The following is a 7,181-nucleotide window of genomic DNA, read 5'->3' on the forward strand; positions in this document are numbered from 1 at the left end:
ATAACCCAATGACGGTCTCCTTCTAAGAAAGCTTCGTTGAATCAGCAAGACAGAAATCTCAATGCACAAGAGGGAACCTCTATCTTTAATTCCGATGTAAGCTCCATTTGAAGTAATTGGCAATCGTCGAGCCGAATTCCCGCCAGAAACGGATGGCTGATTCCCGATTACACAAATAGCGAAGCAAATTTCAGCTGGAATTCAGTTGCGAGATAGGAAGCCAATGCATACATTGTCGAGCTGCAATTTCAACTTCGTCGAAGAATCTGCGAGGAAGTTTCTTCTGCATATTCGCTAGTTATAATTAGCTGTTCGTTTCTCTGACTGGGAATCTTTTGTTGAATTCACGTCACATACGTCCCCTCTGTAAAATTTCTGGGATTGCAGAGTTGTGGCGATTTTCGTGCCATTTTTGATGTGTAGAATGTGACAGCGTGGATAATGAGGACGTCTTCAGACAGCATATGCGCAGATGTTGGATTACTGAGGATGTTAATGTTCCTTTAAACTTTTCGTTTTATGTTTGTGCTGTTTTGTATATTGCGAATATTTTTCATATGTGTGAATGGTAATGTAGCACCCTATGAGATAGCTGACACGTGTGAATGTTATCGATATAACTTAATGCTTTTAAAACTTGACCGCATTTTCGTTAGGTTCAGTAAGCATTTCTTCATGTCAACAGAAATAAGCAGGACAACTGAAGGATTTATTTTCATAAATATAGCTTAAAAAGTTGTGAAAGTTCCAGAGACCAATAGTAATTTTTTTCGCTTTTCATAATATATTTTCTGTTGCTATACTGGGAACTGCTGAAATTCACTTGCTCGATTAGTTAAGCCGGCCAGGTGTGGTATCCCTCCCTCCTCCATGTACTGAAATGAGGATACGAAAAAAATATGCTTTCCACAAATAAGAATTGTGTAAGTGATGCTTTGTGTCTGTTACTTAGTCACTTTACATATTAGGCAAGCTTTTTGCTCATCAGTGCCCTTGCTGATAAAGATGCTTTTCATTTAAAGATCTCTCACTTTGTGAGATTTTTTATTTTGATGATTGTTTGTAGTGCAACATATTTTGCAAGGTTACCCCACCTATTACCATACCTCGGTAAAGTGTACGCACTACTGAAAAGGGTATTTACACTTTCCCTTCGGCCCTTAGGTGCACCATCATTTTAGCCTTTTACCCTACCTCCATTCCCTCTTCATTTTTTCTGGTTTTGCTGTCCAGCCTTTCTCTAAACTATTCCATCCTAGTGCAGCTGTGGAGATTTCTCCCAGTTTCACCTTTAGATCTTTCTCCTTAATCTCCTTTTTTAGCTTCATGCTCGATATAAGTGAAGTCATGTAGTTACCAGCTAAGTCTCGTATTCCAAGTTCTGAAAAGAAATCCAACAATGTCATCACTGATAATAATAAATAATAACAGGAGTGGTGGGTATAGTCATGACGTTAGATGTAATAATGATAGAAGACGTACAAGAGGTACTTCAGAGGGGAGGATAGTGAGGCATTTTCGGGATCGGTCCATTTTTTGGCACAATATCTGGAAAGATTCTGGACGCCCAGTGAGTGACTGGGTTGAGCAGTTAAAACAAAGAAACAGAACCAAAATAAAAAATAAAATTAAGCGAGAAAAGGTAGCTATAAGTTTGATGAATGGAAACTGGCGTGGTTTTTCGATCCAAAATTAAGTTCAAATGTAATTGATTGAAAAACAGGTAGAGATGCTTGTGAGATTTTCAAAGAAAAATGTAAGTCATTATACAGTGAACAGCCTGCCAATACATTGTCCTCACTTTTGTTGCAGACGCAAGGCAGCATACTATACTCAAAGACTGTCAGAAGTATTCAGGTAATAATAATTTACACCTTCACTCGATCACTCCAATGGTGGAGTCGGCTATTAGAAAACTAAATAAAGGAAGAAAAGACGATGCATATGACATTAATAGCGATTCCTTTATTGAAGCCCCCAAAGAAATTATTTATTTTTGTATCATTCCTTTTGACTAATGTTACGTCATGGAGTGACCAATGACATTTTTTACCTTGTCACATTTCACTCTTGGTTAAAATAAAAGAAAATGCATATCAAATTATGATAATTACAGAGCAGTTGCGCTGAATAGTAGTTTTTGTAAAATCTTATACTATATACTTATTGAGTATTTTAAAGATATATTTAAATCAAGAGACTATCAGTTTGCTTATAAGAACTTTTCTACCTCGCTTTGTACATTCACTGTAATGGAAACCATTTGCATATTATGTTTCACGTAGTTCTAGTTTGATAGCTACTCTGCTCGACTGTTCAGTGGCATTTGATAGGGTGAATGTACGATAAGCTATTCAAAAATTCTAATCGATCGTGGTCTGTGTCCCTTTGGTACAAGACTCCTGATAAAATATGTAAACGCATATAGAGGGACAGCTTAAATGGAGCCAGTCATACTCTGACAAATTTGCTGTACAGTAAGAAATGGGGTTAAGCAAGGAGGAGTCATGTCACCCCTTTTTTGCTCTTTACATGGATAGCCTTATTAATTTTGTTACTACGGCTGGAGTTGGGTGTTATTTAGGTAATACCTGCTCTTGTATTTTTATAAATGCTGATGATGTCATTTTACTAGCACCAACTCGTACATCAATGCAGTATTTACTTGACGAATGTGAAAGGTTTGGTGCGGATTTTGGACTTTCATATAATCCAGATAAATTTGAGATTATTTTTGGCAATAGTCTCGATATAAAAAATGTTATGTAGTAAGACTCAGAATAATTAATAAGAGTATCTGGGTCACATTGTCTAATAAAATAAATACATTTGATGGAAAACCTCTAGTCACCGATATTAAAACGAGAACAAATGTCATTATGTCTCAGTTTAATCTTTTTTCGGTCTATGCAAGAATCCAAGTTTTCAATACGAATTGTGCCAGTTTTTATGGATCTAATTTATGTAATTTACGGACGACTGGTATGAGAGATCTGGACAGAGTTTGGAGGGTGTGCTCTCGCAGGCTCTAAGGTATAAACGAAAGAACACATTGTAATTTAATCCTACCATTGTCAACTTTGACGCCATCCTTGGAGATTTTAAGTAGGATGCACAGCTGTTTCTTAAGTTCTTCTGCAACAATGTCAAATGTTTTTGGTGTAAATGATAATGATATTTTGTGTATAAGCAATAATAAAATTAGAAGGAAATTCTACAGATTAATAATCTCAGAAGAGGAATGGAAAATATTAGTAATAAAAGAACTTATTGACTGTAAAGAAGATTTTAGCTCATGTATCTTAAGTTTTGTACAACTGAAAGAGGTTTTAGATTGTTTGTGTATTAGTTGATTTTATCAGGTCGTGAGACCCACTGGATGATTTATTTTACCAATGCTTGTATTCTTATATTTTTTTGTATATATTTACTAACTGAATTCATATGAATAAAGTTTTGAATTGGAATTTGAATTAAATTTATTTTCTGAATCTCTTTTCTATACTGTCCAACCACTCCAGCTCCCACTTTTCAGTCTTAGCGTTGAATGGCCAAATGTGTCTTCGTGCTTGGCTTAACAACCTACATTTCATAAATTAAAAGCATAAAAGATATTATAGAAGTTCCATATGTAAATGAGATTATAATGAAAGATGGTGATGGCTTGTACATACCCTTCGCACAACCCCTTGATACACATACAAACACACACAAACACACAAGTGTATGTGTGTGTGGAGAGAGAGAGAGTAAATAAAAACTGTTCAGGTGCTTTATCTATTATAGTAAAAAGCATCATACCCGTCCTTCAGTTTCAGGCATCTGGAGAATTTAAAAATGTAGTCTGGTCTTTTACCACTTTTCTTTATGCCCAGAGTTTTCGAAAAATGGGATTACCGTTCTTTTATTTGGGTATTCTATTAATCAATTGAATTTGCTTTTATACTCTTTAAAAATTATTCACGTAATGAGAGTTTACACTTTCTATAGCATATACAATTCATATAAATAGTAAAATGGTCACTGTGTATAAATAGACAAATTATATACAAACCATCTGTGTGTTTTTGTGAATTCTAAAATCATTTAAGATTTCTTGAGTCTCTCTTTTGCTTCAAAAATTGCATGCAATTTTTCATTCTTTAAGCCATTGTCTCCTAAATGAAAGGCGATACATTCAGAGCCCAAATCGTCAATAATTCACCTTTTTCGCTTCCTTTACTGGATCTCTCTTGTGAATACCTCGGCGTTAGGCTTCATGTAATCCTTTTCCTCCCATTCTGTATTATGGACCATTTTGTCCTTCATCAAAGGGTACGGATAATATTAGCTAGTCGGAACTGACCTCACTTTCTTCTTCTCCCTTCTGTATTCTTATACATTATAAATATTTTCCAGACTTCTCCCTCTACATATACGTATCATTCCCTCCTCTCTTCTCCTCGCCCACTTCCTCCTGCTCCCTCATCATCATCCAGCATGACTCTGCCGGGAGGTGTGAGATATGAGGCCCTTTACACTTATCCGGAGGCAGAGTCTCTTCTTACTTTACATAATTGTCATAGAGAGGATGATCACATCACTCACTTCTTCGGACGCAGTGCTTCTCGGAAGGAGGGGCGGGAGGGGCTTGGTGGATTTGAGTGTGGAAGGGCCTTTTGGTAAAGATAGATTATGCTCCTTTCAAGAAAGAGGCAAGATTCCGACAACGCTGGTGCCAACAGCAACCACTTCCTTGATATGTATTAATAAACGTAGATTCATTGTTGATGGGTGTATGTTGTAAGGCTTCTTGCTGAATTTTCTTCTTATGAAACAATAACTTGAAGGTAAGCCTTCATGATTGAAAGATTCTCTCACTTGCAATAATCTATCACCATGGAGGGCTGATTTACTCTGTCACCGAGCAAAGGATTATCTCTTGAATAAACTTAATTCATATGGGGAACACACATACTGGTATTAAACAAGGGGTTTTACTTTGGGAGATGAAGTGTAAGGAAAAAGAAATGAGAGATTTAGTGAGAGGAATAGACACTGGTTCTCATTTGCAAATTCAGGCTTATTGGACAAATCCAGATTGCAACGTGCACTATTGCAAAGTCCAGTTGATCCAATTGGTCTTCCTTAACAACGGATGGCAGCTTGCTGCTAGGCCACTTGTGCCCTCAAAACCAGTGTGGCAACGTGCCAAGACCAAGGGACATGGCCCGAGATTCAGGACCTAGCAGATCACAGGTCTGCTCGAAAGAGTGACTGAAGCGGAACTGTCAAGGAAACTGGCGTTTCTCGGCCGGTTTCTGGATGTTGTTTCATCCTATATCCCTTCAAGCCACGGAAGTGGCGAGAATCGAGGAGCGGTCGCCCGACGATCCTGAAAAACAATTAAGAACCAGCAAAAAAGGAGAGCACTGGGATATAGGTCTTGGGGACAAGGGTATGCAGTAACTAAAATGCTTATCTTCCATATAAGCTAATTCGTTTACCTGCCTTGACCCTTCTCTCAAAACTGCGTTCAACTACCACCTTGTAAGTGGGGTCCCTACCAAACTTCCAGTCTTGCTGTCCTGTCTTTAAGGGAAATTGATCCGTATGTTAAGAGGACGAAGAGACGAGAGCAGCATATATGACTGTGTGTGTGTGTGTGTGTGCAGATGTGTGCGTGTGTTTGGGGGATGTGCAAGAACTTAATTGTCTACATCATGTGATCATAAGATACCTAAAGCATCTGTTAAATTGTAAGTTCTTATGTTAGGGTTTCTGCCCTCATCTAACCCCCCTTCCCACCCCTCGTTACCATTCCCCTGCCTCTCCCCAAAATTTTCAGAAATATCTGGAGTAATGACACTGAGCTATACATTTGCTCTGGTCATACACGCACACACATATATATAATGTATATTATATATGTGTATGTATATATGTATATATATATATATATGTATATATATGTATATGTATATATATATATATATATATATATATATATATATATATATATATATATATATATATATATATATATATATATATATATATATATATATATATATATATATATATATATATATATATATATATATATATATATATATATATATATATATATATATATATATATATATATATATATATATATATATATATATATATATATATATATATATATATATATATATATATATATATATATATATATATACACACACACACACACACGTGTGTGTGTGTGTGTTTGAAATGACATCATTTATTTGTACTTTGACAATGTAGAAGTCAGTCTGTTTGGTTGAATTAGAGTAGAATTTGGAGTTGGGTTTCTGTTATTGCAAATACTTCTTTCTGTGCAAAATAATAATAATAATAATAATAATAATAATTCTTTCTGTGCAATAATAATAATAATAATAATAATAATAATAATAATAATAATTCAGTTGATGCCCAAATGTTTGTAAATATAATATCAATGAAGATGAGAAGTTGATAAAAAATTTCATCGTTATTATGGTAGGGGGTAGCGGCAGAAAGGCAGAGTACTTCCCATATTTTGTCTCTATATAGTGCTTGAGGTTTCATAGCTCCATGGCTTCATCTCTACAGTAGGTGAAGTTTATTATTATCCATAGATAAGTTGACTGGCGGCTGGTTGGCCGCACCCGAATGGCAGACCCTATTTGTAGTATTATTGTTATCTTTATCACATTAGGTAAAATGTTACAATGAAAAGTAGACGTAAATCGACTAAGATGGTTCTGCAAGGATACAGTAGGTAGATCATAAATTTACTGTATTGAGCAATGCTATCGTGGTACTTCACCAAAATGATGATGACGAAAATTGCCAAGAAAAACGTTTCATACTTATGATTCTCAGGAAAAGTTGATGGATAATATAAAGTCTTTCACGGAAAAACGACGAAATTCGCAAAAATGCCTGGCTTAACGGATCCTCCCGGGTCTGGCCTTCAGTTTCAACATGGCCTTTCTCCCTATCTCAGTTTTTTTTTTTTTTTTTTTTTTTTTTTTTTTTCGGGGAAGGGTGTTTTTTTTTCGGGGAAGGGTGTTATCTAAAATCCCGTACTCCATTTATAGTTTGCAATTTTTGATACGGGGGCCACTTTGTCCATGAAACAGGAGAGCATGCTTCGAACTGAACTTGTACAAACGTTAAAACAATAG

This window comes from Macrobrachium rosenbergii, chromosome 2, assembly GCF_040412425.1.
Source record: "Macrobrachium rosenbergii isolate ZJJX-2024 chromosome 2, ASM4041242v1, whole genome shotgun sequence".
NCBI classification, from domain to species: domain Eukaryota; kingdom Metazoa; phylum Arthropoda; class Malacostraca; order Decapoda; family Palaemonidae; genus Macrobrachium; species Macrobrachium rosenbergii.